Source organism: Abramis brama (genome assembly GCF_963993115.1).
Source record: "Abramis brama genome assembly, chromosome: 19".
NCBI lineage: Eukaryota > Metazoa > Chordata > Actinopteri > Cypriniformes > Leuciscidae > Abramis > Abramis brama.
The window spans coordinates 23,952,581-23,968,352 of NC_139981.1; positions in this window are offsets into that span (position 1 = coordinate 23,952,581).

A 15,772-nucleotide genomic window follows, 5' to 3' on the forward strand; every position below is an offset into this window, starting at 1 on the left:
CTGACACCATCCAATGCTAGGTTGTTAAATTTTGACTTGTTGGACTGCAGAACTTGACTCCAATCTTCCACTTCCAATCCTTATGTTCTTTGGAAAATGCAAGGTGTTTTTTTGCAGTTGATAAAACTAATAAATGGTATCTTTACTGGTAGACAACCTCTCAAACCAGTCTCTTATAGCTGTTGGCTTACAGCTCAAGATTAAATTGGAGATTAGATGTCTCATCCAGGTCTATAGAAGTTGTTTTGAGGTGGTCCCACATTCAGGGGAATTTCATCCTCCTGTCAAAATGCTCACTAGTCTTCCTTGACTAGCCACAGCACTTTGCCATTTTCACTAAAATCCACAAAATAATATCTAACTAGATGTACCGCATGGCGGTACAAAATATGACCGCCGCTCAGGCCTGCACTGGCTTTCCACAAAAATAAATGACGTGGAGTAATTTGGCTGTATTGCGTGTTTATCTATATACCTAAAAAAAGTAGTAGTATGTGCATGTCTCTGTGTGTGTGTGTGTATGTGTGTGTGTTTGTGTATGTGTGTGTCTGTGTGTGTGTGTGTCTGTGCGTGTAAGTATGCGTGCGTACATGTGTGTGTTTGTGTGTGTGCGCGTGTGTGTTTGTGTGTGTGTGTCTGTGCATGTGGATTTGTATGTGTGTGTATGGGTGTGTGTCTGTGCGTGTGGATGTCAGTGTGTGTGCATGCTTGCGTTTGTTTGTATTCCTGCATGTGTGTGTGTTACAGTATCATCCTAAACCAGCAACCCTTCTCAACACCACCATCTACAGGCCGATGAGTGTACAGTCACTAAATGTGCACATAAATGAATTTATTTTATACCCCCCCATGGATGAAATTCTACGAAACTTAGCATACCCCCAGAGGATGTCAAGTTAATCATACACATGAAATATGGTGCAGTTCTGAACATCTCCACTGAAGATAGGGGCGATTAAAGCAGAATAATATTGCATTTTCATTTTTTATGGGAGGGGCGCAAATCACAAATGAGTGATTATGGGCTAGGTTGATGTGGGCCCTTAAGACCAACATACCATAAAAAATTCTTCATCCTCGGTGCCACGGTTCAAGTAGTTATTTAGGAAAAATTGCATTTTTTGGGTTTGGGGGGGCCCAGCGCGGGGGGGGAGTGGCCCCCGGGGACCAAACGAAATTTTTCCGTAAAAGTCTAGTGGGGCTACATGCCCACCAAATTTCATGTTCCCCGGTGTTTCGGTGTCCCTGGTATCGTTGACGAAAAATTCACGGGGGCCCCAGCGCGGGGGGGGGAAGTGGCCCCCGGGGACCAAACGAAATTTTTCCGTAAAAGTCTAGTAGACCAACATACCATAAAAAATTATTCATCCTCGGTGCCACGGTTCAGGTAGTTATTTAGGAAAAACTGCATTTTTTGGGGTTTGGGGGGGCCCAGCACGGGGGGGGAGTGGCCCCCGGGGACCAAACGAAATTTTTCCGTACAAGTCTAGTGGGGCTACATGCCCACCAAATTTCATGTTCCCCGGTGTTTCGGTGTCCCTGGTATCGTTGACGAAAAATTCACGGGGGCCCCAGCGCGGGGGGGGAAGTGGCCCCCGGGGACCAAACGAAATTTTTCCGTAAAAGTCTAGTAGACCAACATACCATAAAAAATTCTTCATCCTCGGTGCCACGGTTCAGGTAGTTATTTAGGAAAAACTGCATTTTTTGGGGTTTGGGGGGGCCCAGCGCGGGGGGGGAGTGGCCCCCGGGGACCAAACGAAATTTTTCCGTACAAGTCTAGTGGGGCTACATGCCCACCAAATTTCATGTTCCCCGGTGTTTCGGTGTCCCTGGTATCGTTGACGGAAAATTCAGTAAGGTGACGGAAAAAAAAAAAAAAAAAAACTTTGACAATCCCTATATGACCGCTTTCGCTAGCTACGCTAGCGGCGGTCATAATAATATAGCTAATAACCGCAACATAGTGACCATATCATCAAAGATGATTAACAATTAGCATACAGTTGGATTGGCGGAATGGTTCTGTTCTGGGCAAGAACTGTGCCCCTCCATATGGCCTAGCATGGATAAGAGCAAAGAGTGCAGCGATAACCCCAATAGGGTAAACAGAACAGAACCAAAATAAATGATATAATTTATGCAGATATCATTAATGTTCTTAATAACTGCTTGATAAAAACCCTGAGGAAAAACTAACTTTATGATCTTGATGAATAAAGCACCCAAAACTATAACTAACTGAATATGACATAATAACACTGATCCTTAAACTAACCAGGACCTGCTGTTGCTCATCTTTCTTTTAAAGTCAGTGAGTCTGTAAGTGATTCAGACTGTCAGTGGCCACAGTGGTGCAGCTCAGTGAAGGTAAGCTTAGGACCCTGGGGAATTGCTGCACACAAAAGGAACAACTCCTGTCAATCAAAGCCCACAGAAACATGAGGCCAAGACAGTGAAGAGTACAGAAACTTCAGTGCAGAGGTCACTTTCAAATGAGCAGTGTTATGAAACTTTATGCACATAAACAGACAAGCACTCAGAGAAATACAGACTGCTGCTTTAGTTCTGACAAAAATATACTGATCAACTGAGAACATTGTGTTTCTGTGATAGCTCCTACTAGTCACATAGTCACAGTTGGCACAGCTTGTCACACTAGCTACATATTTAGTATCACACACTAGCTACACATTCTGTATTTTTTACTTTTGAGTGGGCAGTAACTATGATCCCAATGTTTACACACATTTCAGTTGACATATTCATCACGTTTTCTATATATACATTTGCACAGACAAACATTCAATATGTAAAATGAGTTTGATCATCCATTTTTAATCTATTTGAGGTTTATCCATCCCTGAATGACTTAACCCTCCTAATGTATAAAAAAAAAAAAAAACAGTATACATCTGTTGCATCGCCGGGTCTGCTCGGAATGTATACGCTTATAAAACAGTCATAGCTTAATATTTTATCTGAACAGTAACTTCTCATTAATGAGTGAATGCGCAATATTTTACTTGCATAAACTTTTAATTTCAGATGAAAAAACATATTTTTCAAACCCTCTTTCCTTTTTCAAATTCAGACTATTTGGTCTAAGAAATTTTGATCTACAAACAGACATTCATTTATATTTGTCATTTTATATTAATTTCAGAATTATTGTATGTGTGCATCTACCACTGTCACCATCACAGCACCTGCAAAGGACACAGAGACTATTACCAGTTTAGCTAAGTCTGCCTATTCATTTCTGAACACTCACCTTATCCTGCTTGCTCTCTGCTACCTGCTAATAAACTTCTGTGAACTTGAGTTACCTGTGTTGTCTCCTTCTGTATCGTGACGATATTAACTACATTAAAACAACAAACATCAAACATAAATACCCCAATGACCCCAAATGACCAAAAGCTTTTAAGAAAAGACAATGCACGTCTGTATATACCCAGCATCACACAAACTTGACTCATGCAAGTCAAAAACGACTATGTAATAATATGTTACAAAATCAAGTTGACTGCAGTTTTTAGCTCATTATTGTAAAAGCATTGAGAATATTGAGAGGCCTTGTAAAGTGCACTAGCAAAGAAAACTAGATGTACCGCATGGCGGTACAAAATATGACCGCCGCTCAGGCCTGCACTGGCTTTCCACAAAAATAAATGACGTGGAGCAATTTGGCTGTATTGCGTGTTTATGTATATACCTAAAAAAAGTAGTAGTATGTGCATGTCTGTCTGTGTGTGTGTGTATGTGTTTGTGTGTCTGTGCGTGTATGTATGCGTGCGTACAGTACATGTGTGTGCGCGTGTGTGTTTGTGTGTGTATGTCTGTGCATGTGGATTTGTATGTGTGTGTATGGGTGTGTGTCTGTGCGTGTGGATGTCAGTGTGTGTGCATGCTTGCATTTGTTTGTATTCCTGCATGTGTGTGTGTGACAGTATCATCCTAAACCAGCAACCCTTCGCTCAACACCACCATCTACAGGCCGATGAGTGTACAGTCACTAAATGTGCACATAAATTAATTTATTTTATACCCCCCCATGGATGAAATTCTACGAAACTTAGCATACCCCCAGAGGATGTCAAGTTAATCATACACATGAAATATGGTGCAGTTCTGAACATCTAAACTGAAGATAGGGGCGATTAAAGCAGAATAATATTGCATTTTCATTTTTTATGGGAGGGGCGCAAATCACAAATGAGTGATTATGGGCTAGGTTGATGTGGGCCCTTAAGACCAACATACCATACAAATTTCTTCATCCTCGGTGCCACGGTTCAGGTAGTTATTTAGGAAAAACAGCATTTTTTGGGTTTGGGGGGGCCCAGCGCGGGGGGGGGAGTGGCCCCCGGGGACCAAACGAAATTTTTCCGTAAAAGTCTAGTGGGGCTACATGCCCACCAAATTTCATGTTCCCCGGTGTTTCGGTGTCCCTGGTATCGTTGACGAAAAATTCAGTAAGATGACGGGAAAAAAAAACAAAAAAACTTTGACAACCGATTATGGGCTAGGTTGATGTTGGCCCTTAAGACCAACATACCATAAAAATTTCTTCATCCTCGGTGCCACGGTTCAGGTAGTTATTTAGGAAAAACTGCATTTTTTGGGTTTGGGGGGGCCCAGCGCGGGGGGGGGGGAGTGGCCCCCGGGGACCAAACGAAATTTTTCCGTAAAAGTCTAGTGGGGCTACACGCCCACCAAATTTCATGTTCCCCGGTGTTTCGGTGTCCCTGGTATCGTTGACGAAAAATTCACGGGGGCCCCAGCGCGGGGGGGGAAGTGGCCCCCGGGGACCAAACGAATTTTTTCCGTAAAAGTCTAGTAGACCAACATACCATAAAAAATTCTTCATCCTCGGTGCCACGGTTCAGGTAGTTATTTAGGAAAAACTGCATTTTTTGGGTTTGGGGGGGCCCAGCGCGGGGGGGGAGTGGCCCCCGGGGACCAAACGAAATTTTTCCGTAAAAGTCTAGTGGGGCTACATGCCCACCAAATTTCATGTTCCCCGGTGTTTCGGTGTCCCTGGTATCGTTGACGAAAAAATTCAGTAGATGACGGGAAAAAAAAAAAAAAAAAACTTTGACAATCCCTATATGACCGCTTTCGCTAGCTACGCTAGCGGCGGTCATAATAATTGGAAGAATAAAGCAAAAATACACACAATCTGATAGTCAGCTTGACAAAACCTTTTTGGAAAGTTTTAAAGTTATAAAAAGCTGTTGAAGGTTAAGTAGAATTGCAGACAATCCATTCCTGGAAGTATGAAGAGTTAACAAAATATCTCATACTCCGTAGAGAGTTCTGTGGATGTAGATTGAAAAGTTTTGGAGGACAAACAATCAGACATTTTCAACACCAATCTATGGGATTCCTGAACATCTTCAATTGAAAAAATGTAAAAATATGAGTCCTATCTGTTAGAAGTCATAGCAACCCGTGTCAGGACAGGCCTGTGCAGGGCCGCGGGAAGAGGTTTTAGGTTTGGGGTGCTGATTTTTTTTTTTTTTGGGGGGGGGGGGGGGGGGAGGGGCGTCACCACTTTTGAATAAGAAACAGTATCAATCAAGACTATAAAACTCGTCAAAAAACGCGCACACACTCAAACCACCTGACTGCACGTCACATTTTTGACTTTATTGATTCTGCTTTTATTCGTAATGCAATGGACCGGTGAACGGGACATAAATTAATCCTTAAAGAATGGGACTTTATGGGACATTTGCACAAAAAGAATAAATAACCTACCGTAGCCTATTTTATACGTCGCTCCGGAGTGGCATATCAGTCAAAAAAATGCGCCACGAGGAAGAAAAAAACATATATAGCCTAAGTCGCACTGGACTAAGTCGCATTTTTTTTTTTTAAATTTATTTCACAAAAAAAAAAAAGTTACAGACAGTTTTCGCTACGGACGTGAGCGCTCTAAAGCAGCACAAAAGAATGTTTTAAAACTTTCACAGAGACCTCAAACTGAAAGCACAAAGCCTGTCTTTAAATTTAATTTCGTTTTGTATTAATTGTATCTTAATTTTAATCGATGTTTCATCAACAAATTGTCTGGATTTAATATATAAGAAGTAGCCTAAATATAGGCTATTAGAAAATAAATAATCAGGATACGGAGGCGCTGGCGAACCTGGAGCTCGTCTCATAAATGAACCGAAACTCAGCGTAGGCCTATAAGGTAGCCTATTGCCTCACAGACCTGAGAAATATAGATAGCTTGAAATGTCTACTTTTAAGCAGAACAATTCAAAACGAAAGAAAACAGACTGCGCTGCTTATGTAATTCGTATGAAATGTGCATTTCTCTCTGATGGCGCTGCGAAGTTCGCGAGTCGTCAACTTAATCTGTCTAGCCGACAGACACTGACATAAAAAATAACTGTTTTATTAGTAAACAATTAAAATGTCTCCTGCTATATTTGACATATGTGCCTGTTCCTTACAAAACACTGACAGTGGGGTTTTTGACCGGGTTGTTTTTTTTTTTTTTGTTTTTTTTTTTGAGCAGCTGCGGACAAATTCTTTCGACACACACACACAATATTAGCCTACATAACACTCTGCGCTTATGTTTTAAAAAGATAATTTAACATATAAATAACAATTTTTAAATAGCCCACTTGAAGTGTTTATTACAAATAAATGACTAAATGCTAAAAATTAATAAATTTTAATGAACAAACATATGCGTTGCATTTACAATTCTGTGAAAACAGGGGGTGCTGCAGCACCCCCAGCACCCCCACTTCCCGCGGCCCTGGGCCTGTGCTTCTGTGCTGAATTTGGGTAATGTAGACTAAAAACTCGAAATGACTGAAATTTCCCAAAGAAAGACTACAGGAAAATCTGATTAAATAAAAAAAATTAGAAATTATTTTCCAAACAAAAAAGTAGCCCTGCCTCAAAACCCCGTCACAGGCTTAGCCAGAAAACTGACATATCAGACCAAAGGTTAAAGGAACAGAGCAATGTGCAGTGCAACAATGCAACATTTAACTCAACCTACCAATGGCTAACAGTTTCTTCGTAAAAAAAAGTAGGTTAGAGAAAGCTTTTTAACATCAAAATAATTACTCACATCCTTAAGTTCCACTGATATAAGGAGTAAATTAGGTCCAGGCGAGGGCACCTTCATTATCTCCAGTCTGGCAGAAGAAATGGACAATTGAGTGTGAGCTTGACTTATTAAGGTCAATGAACAAGTGTGTGGGTGAACAGACTTGGCAGATGCCAGCAGGTAAAGAAAACAGCACGATCACAAGAGACTAATCAGTGCTTTAGCACATCCCTCTGGATCCACATACATACACGCTTTCCCAAGCCTTTGAACCAAGACCGACCGTGGTGTCAGACAGAGTTTATTCCAGCTGAAATCACACAACCTGTCACTAAACATACAAACACATGCCAGCAGCTTCTGCAGTGACATTGCCATTGAGAAATCCTTGAAAATAAGTGGGAATATTTAAAAAAAAAAAAAAAAAAAATTAAATAGGAAAATCATCAGAGCGGTAAATACAAGGCCGCAGAGAGCAGACAGAACTCAGTGTGCTGGACCTCTACTGAACCTCTGCTGATCCTCAGTCTTGTTGTTTCTGCTCGAGTTCATTCTGTGTCTATGTGAGATGGAAAGGAAATGAGTTAGGGTTCAGCAGAGTGAAGCACACAGTGTGTGAGAGTGGAGAGCTTCGCCCGTACTGCATTTAAAATCATAAATCACATCTGGATCCAAGATGCAATCAAATTTCTTGACAAGAGCTGTTTTCTGTGGTGACATTTTTCCTAGTCAAACAGGTCAAACTTAAATCGAGAGCACCATGTCTCCAACATGACATAAGCATGCTGGTAACCAACAAATATCACCTTAACTTTAAAATTTTAAAATACCTAGTCAAACAGTGTTAATTTAGTATTACTGTAGGTAACACTTTATTTCGATGGTCCATTTTAGACTATTAACTATAGGTAACAATGTCAACTAACTCTCATTAGAGTATAGGTCTATTATTGTCTGCATAACACTTTATTTTGTTGGTCCCCCAACAAACATTCTGCTAACTATAAGAAACTTTGCAACTACATGTCAACTTATTCCCTAACCCTAACCTATTAGCCTACTAGGCCCAGGTATACTTCATTTTCCACGTTTCGCTCCACTCGTGCACAGGTGAGAGCGCAAGCCCTTCAAAGTATAATCCTTTTGCCACACCATCTAGTGGACATTGTGCTCAATTCACATGCGCTGTTGTATGCTCACTGTTCGCACGGACACAAAAATTACATGTGGACAATGTGCGTGGACATCCACAGAACCTTCTGATGACGAAAATTACATCATGCGGAACAAGGGTGGCCTAAGTATACTCTGGGCTTAAGTCTACTGATATTACATAGTTCTGGCATGAAACTCTGAATGGTGCAGGCTGATAGGTCTTTAACTTATTGGTAGCAATCATGTCGTTATCTACATAGCACAAGCTGATTGGTTGCTGTTTAATCAGCGGCCAATGAGTTTCCTGCTCATACATTCAAATACTTGGCATTGTTTGCTGTTACTGTCTGCAGCACGCTTTCAGAAACCCTCCACCTCCCCAGCACCACCTGTATACATTAGATCTGCTATGGGGGTTTATTCATGTATGTTACATGTGCAGCAGCAGCAGCATGTCTTACATGCTCACATCAACATGTCTGTGAAGGTATTCGCAGTAGCAAGTCTTGGTACTTGCTCTGCAGCAGCAGCAGAGTTGCAGATCTATTCTGCCAAGACTAAATATCCATATTGCCATATCCATTACCGTGCCAATATCTATTACCATACCAATCTCCCGAGAGTTGTCATGACAGAACTCTAGTAATGAGAGTTAGTTTACATGTTGTTGCAAAGTTACAGATAGTAGAATGTCAAAATAAACTGTAACCTACTGTAGTATTTTTTTTTTTTCATTTTAGTACTATTGCATTTATTAATAATGTGAAGCTTATTTTTAATATTTTCAGTTTTCACTTTATTTTTAATTTTTTTTTAAGTTTTAATGAATTTTAGTAATGACAATTTTTTGTTGTTGATTTTTGTTTATTTAAAAAAACATCTATTTAGCTTTATTTTTATTTCAGTTCCAGTACTTTTAGTACTTCAACTGAAACTTATTTTAGTGAGTTGCCAATATATTTTATTTCATCTTTATTTCAATGCATGAAAATTAGTTTATAGTTTTACAATAACAACACTGGTCAGAAATGACTAAAACTATCTGAACACTCGTTTGGAATAAAATAATATTCACTATCCTACTAATTCATATAGGAATGCATTAAAATGAATTGAACGTTTAACGTTATTTTCTTGAGTTACTATAGACTGACCACAACTTTCTGTGCAAACCTTACCTTCATCATCATTCAATCCTAAAAATGTGCCAAATTCCTTGTACACATCAAATTCATACATTATAAAAACACCCAAACAATTGAAGGACAAGCTTTGGATGAGTTTCTTCTATAATACTGTATACTGAGATCACCAAGTCATTCACCATTCATTCATTCATTCGCCAAGTCACGTTAATGAATGAATTTTAAATGGTCATTTTTCTCTGTTTCTCACAAAAAGAGAAAAATGAGTTTGAGATTTCTTTAATTTCTTATTAATGATTAATTCCTCCAGAACATGATTCAAGTGTTAATGACAATAAGTTGCACATGAAGTGAGGTCAAAGCACCTTAATTGAGTTCTTACTGTCAAACTGAAATGGCAGATGCTGAAATATTTGACAAATATGGCCATTTCAGCTGTTAATATTAAGTAAGTAAAGCTAGAATTTCCTGGAAACGTCCAGCCAACATTTTGAACTTCTTGAAATTGCTGTCAAAAGCAGAATTGTTGTCCTCTGTCACAAATGGCATAATTATATTTTTCCCTTCCCTTCCATTCCATTTTTTTTTTCTTTTTTTTTTTTGAGAATAAAGTGTTTGTATTCCGCAAAGAAAGACAGGAAATCACTTCGCAATTTAAGAACGCAATCTGGTGTCAACAGTGAGTAACAGCCTCCAGTCTGAAATAATAAAAATAAAAAAACACAACTAAACAGTCCAGCCGTGTAATGAGCTGGCAGATCCTGTAGGAAAACAAACACATTAGAAGAACCGCCTCTCCAATGGCCTAAAGCTAAGAATGCATGATCAGAGAATGACGCTTAACAGTTTGAGTTGGACAGAGACATATGAAGGACACTAGAGACTGTATAATGAGGTATTAATAATCTGGAGGTTCATCAGGATCAGAAAACGTTTACATCATGTCTGGAGCCTAGGAATGTCATTTATCCAGAAATGTTATAATGATAACAATTAGTCAATCACATTTTTAAATAGCAATAAAGCAAAATGTAAGTGCAGGACTCCAAATACCATTAGAAATAAATATACTTAAAGTTTTCCGAAGGAAAACAAGTTTGTCTCCATAATCTTTAATCAAATTAAATAGTTTGCTTTAGCCTTTGAAATGACTTTTCAGTTAACATTAGAAATGTATCTTATTTTTCAACCCTTTCATACAGAGACAGCTTTTCAAATTTAAATCATTCTCAACATGTCTCGCCCAAAATGTTTTTATTGACTATCCCTTTTTACTCAGAAATGTGTCACATTATGCAAGTGAAATGGGATCCAAACTATTTTACTGTATTTTAATGCATTCATGTTTGTATCATTTTAATGCGGAATTTATAATAATAATGTGATTGCTGAAAACATTTGTGCAGAAACTAATTCATTGACAGCTAATAAACTTTATCACATTACAACCGAAAAATACATTCATTATTGATTAAGCATTAACACCCATCTACTGGAGCTCAAACATCAACATTTGATTTTCTTGTTTTCGCCTGTAACAGTCGAGTCATAAATACGCAATCGTGTCTAATCGTGTCATCATCTATTTCTTATATTCAACTTTTCTATCAAATTCGAAACAGAGAGAAACAGAGAGAGAGAGCGAGAGCAGTTATATTAACTCAATGATACTAACAAAAGGTACTGTTAAATAAGAAACCTGTTGTCATTCCTCTCATGTAACCAAAGTCTTTTAGTACTCTTAAAACAATTGGCTAACCATCAAGGCGGCAAAAAAAAAAAAGGCTACATTTAGTTGATCATAAAATTCAGTAAAAACTATTAACCGATGTATCGGCCAATAATCGTATCAGCCGATTCGAGAGAGTATCATATGTAATACTTATTTAATATGCAAAGATGTTAGCCAATCACAACAGTGGGTGTTTACATTGATGTCTCACAGAAGACACGCCCCTTTCAACAGAGCGTTCAAATCAGAGGGCTAAAATCAGGGTAGAAAATTACATTTTATTTCTAAATTATGAGCATTTTTGTTGTAACAAACATACTAACATTATAAGTGAACCTTGGGAAACATTATAAAATAATAAAAAAAATGCAGTTCATGACCCCTTTAAGAAAATCAATCTATCCGTATCGGCAGAGAAATTTTGTATTGGTGCATCTCTAATAAAAACAGTATTACAATTTACAATAACCATATCAATTTACATATATGTTAAAATATAGTTTATTCCTGTGATGATACCTGATACAACATCCTTCAGAAATCCTTCCAATATACCGATTTGATGCTGAAGAAACATTTTTTTTTTTATTATTATCCATTTTTATGTACCTTTTTTCAGAAAGTTCAAAAGAACAGCATTTATTGAACATATTGGCTCAACATATGAACGTGGTTTCAGGAGTGATGTACCTCTCTTGACAGTAGGCTCTAGTGAGATTGAGCAGTGGGGGTTCGTGAGAGCATTAAACCTGAAGTGAACTGGCCCTGACTGCCTGCGGAGACCTCAGATCCAGCAGACATCCGCCAGCTCACCAGTAGCAGATTAGCAGAGGAAGACACATATCCAGTGCCCCGCTGAGAACTAAAGAGCGCTATAGCTTTCACAAACCACAGTGTGATCGCTCATTCACAGGGGCCAAACGAAAGCAACACAGTCTTGCGCTTTGTATTTTGCTCTGTGAATATTAGATTAAGAAGCATTAGGTGTCCCTAATGTGAATCTCTATGTATTGACGTGTCTCTGTGCATAATATAACAGCAATTAATGTATCTGAAGTCATTATATCAGATTTATAATGCATTTGCAATTATAAACTAACTAGCAATGCATTTACATTTATTCATTTAGCTGATGCTTTCTATTCAAAGCCATTTAAAAAAATAAAATAAAATAAAATTCCAATGCAATGACATTAGCCAAACCTAACAGTGGCTGTTTACTGACAAGTCTTAAAGGAGCCTCCCATAAAAATAAAAATAAACTGATAATTTTCCATTATCCAATTTATATCCAATATATTCCAAATTATATTTTTGTGTGTGTGTGTGCAAAAAAACGTATTTAAAATTATAAGTGAATTTAAAGGATTAGTTCACTTCAGAATTAAAATTTCCTGATAATTTATTCACCCCCATGTCATCCAAGATATTAATGTCTTTCATTCTTCAGTCGAAAAGAAATTATGGTTTTTGAGGAAAACATTCCAGGATTTTTCTCCATATAGTGGACTTCAACGGGTTGAAGGTCCACAATGCAGTTTCAATGCAGCTTCAAAGGGCTCTACACGATCCCAGCCGAGGAATAAGGGTCCTGTGCTTGATCGTCATTGTTGGTCATGGTATGTCTTTGTATGTTGCCAAATCATTGACTTGTGCGTCCCTTCATATTTTCCGTGTCCCGTCCAGTCCAGTCCAATCCAGTCTGTTCGGTTCTATTTTTCCCCCTCAGGGTAGTTTTTGTTGTGTTTGTTTTATTGTATTATTTAATAAAGAAATGAAACCCTAACCTGCATTTGAGTCCAAGCTCCTACCATCGTATTGTGACACCTAGTGTTTACAAAGCAAACGTGCAAAAACTAAGTCAAACGGCCTTTACAAAAAAAAAAAAAAAAAAGGTTAAAAAAAGTTGGAGAAGAAAATGAGATTACATTGATCATTTCGCTAGATAAGACCTTTATTCCTCGGCTGGGATTGTGTAGAGCCATTTCAAGCTGCATTGAAACTTGCAATTTGGACCATCAAACCAAGTTGAAGTTCACTATATGGAGAAAAATCCTGGAATGTTTTCCTCAAAAACCTTCATTTCTTTTCGACTGAATAAAGAAAGACATGAACATCTTGGATGACATGGGGGTGAGTAAAGTATCAGGAAATTTTTATTCTGAATTGAACTACTTCTTTAAAGAACATATCAAAATAATACAAAACAAATTCATGTCATGACCCCTTTTCTAAGTTAGACTGAGTAGTAAATGGGGCCAAATTTTGGAGGATTTTCTAGTCAATCACTGAACCCTGGAGGTTAGACAATGCGACTTACAGTAGAAACCCTTTCTCACCAAAATACCTTGAATGACCTACCTGTGACGTGGGACCCAAACCATCGGATGGCAATTGTCGTGACGAGGATCGACAAGAATATCTGGTGATTTATAATGTCTATAGGGCTGCAGGCATGACTCTGGCCAGCCGCGAGGCTTCGGTGATGGATAGCGAGGCGGCCTCCGTTAAACGTCAACTTTTGAAGTCTGACTGATTGCAGGTACTTCTGAGAGGAAAAAAGTCACCTGATTGAAACCTACTCTCTCAAGTGTTAATGCCATGAACTTGAGGGGAGAGACAGGTTTTTTATTTGAGAGACACATTTTTTGGGTGAGACAGGCCTCCCAAATGCATACATGTAAATCTAATCCTGTCAATCAGTAAGATTGTTTTGTTTTTGAGAGAGAGAGAGAGAGAGGGAGAGAGTGTGTGTGAGAGAGAGAGAGAGAGAGAGAGAGAGAGAGAGAGAGAGAGAGAGAGAGAGAGAGAGAGAGAGAGAGAGAGAGAACTTTTATTTAGAAAGGAAGCATTAAACTTTTCAAGTGACAGTAAAAACATGTATAATGTTACAAAAGTTTTCAAATAAATGCTTTTCACTTGAACTTTCTATTAATCAAAAAATTATTTAAAAAACAGGTTTTACATTAGTGTTAAAATGTAGGAAATGTTTATTGAGCATGTTTATTTTTTTCAGCTAAAATATATTAAAATAGAAAACAGCTATTCCAAATTGAAATAACATTTCACAAAATCACTTTAATTTGATAAAATAAATGAAGCCTTGTACAGACTTATTTAAAAATAAAACATTTAAAACAATCTCACTGACCCCAAAAATGTGATAATTAATCTAGAATCCATTACCCTAATTCCACCTTATTTTACCATTAAATTTTAATTAAAGCAGACCAGATAAGAATTTGTAACCTTAATTCAATCTAATGTTAACGTCTCACCATTGCTGAATACAAACCAAAACCATTTACCTCAATCACTCTCAAGGATTATGAACTTGTGAACTCATGATACGTATTTTCTAGAGGGTGTTGCATTTATTACAGGGAAACTATTTGGAGAGCAGTTTGTGTGCCGGTGATAATCTCTAATCTAACTACGAGTCTGTATTTGTAAACAAGCATATCAAGCACATGAGACACCAACAACCAACAACTTTCCCTTTCCCGGAGTCCCTGGCTGCGTCCGAAAACTTAAAAATGCTGCCTTTCGGAAGATGCATTCCAAGGTAGAAAGGCATCAAGACAAGAATCCAATGTTAGTTTTGCGTCCTGTCTCCTGAGGTACCTTAATCATTTTTGAAGGCGGCATAGATGCATCCTTCACTGCCTTTGATATCCCACAATCCAGTGTTTTTCATTCTGTGACAGTTGAGCTAGAAAAATAAAGATGGCGTCTGAAAGTTGACAAACATTTTCCACTTTTAATGTCATTTCTAGCGAACAATTACTATTGTGGTTATTAAATATTCGCTTAGTTTTCACCAAAGCTCTCTCTCTACTTTGTTGTAGATCAATAAACTGTTACGCTCCCTCAAAAAGTCTCTCCGAAATCAGTTTTCTGAGGTGCCTTTGTGCACAAAAGCTGCCTGCAAATTCATTGCCTGATAGGACAGCGAGGCAACAAGTCAGCTGTCTAAGCTTTTGGACACAGCCTCTGTTTGTCTTTGTTGCTACCGGTGTCCAGCATTAATCAGTATGTTTTATCCGAGTTGTGAGCTTGCAGTCTGAATTTACATTTACACATTTTGGCAGACGCTTTTATCCAAAGCAACTTACTTTGCATTCAACATACACATTTTTATTAGTTCATGCATTCCCTGGTGTACTGTGCTGTACTGTTGGCTCTAACGGAACACATCAAATTGAATGCAATAAGAAGGAAAGACTGAGCACTGTGAAATAATACTAGACAATAAATGAACACATTTTTCTATTGCATTGTCCTTGCTGGCTGCACACACTTTAAATAAACAGTGCAACCAATGTTGTCCTTCTGCTAGTCGCATCTCGAATCACATTTGTTTAGGTCATTTGTTGTTGTATATTACTGTGCAAAAGTTTGGAGTCAGACAAAAAAAGACAGATATATTAAAGATTTATAAATTCTGTTCTTTTGAACTTTCTATAAATCACAGAATCCTGAAAACAAAATGGGGCTAAAGGCACACCTTAAGAAAAATGTGCTTTTTACTACTACCTTATAGTTTATGATTGCAGAACAAAAAAATAATTATCATTTGCTACTTAATTGTACAATTCATAAAAAACAAAAAACATTAAATATTGGATCAAATAAGCACAGAAACAACTTGACCGT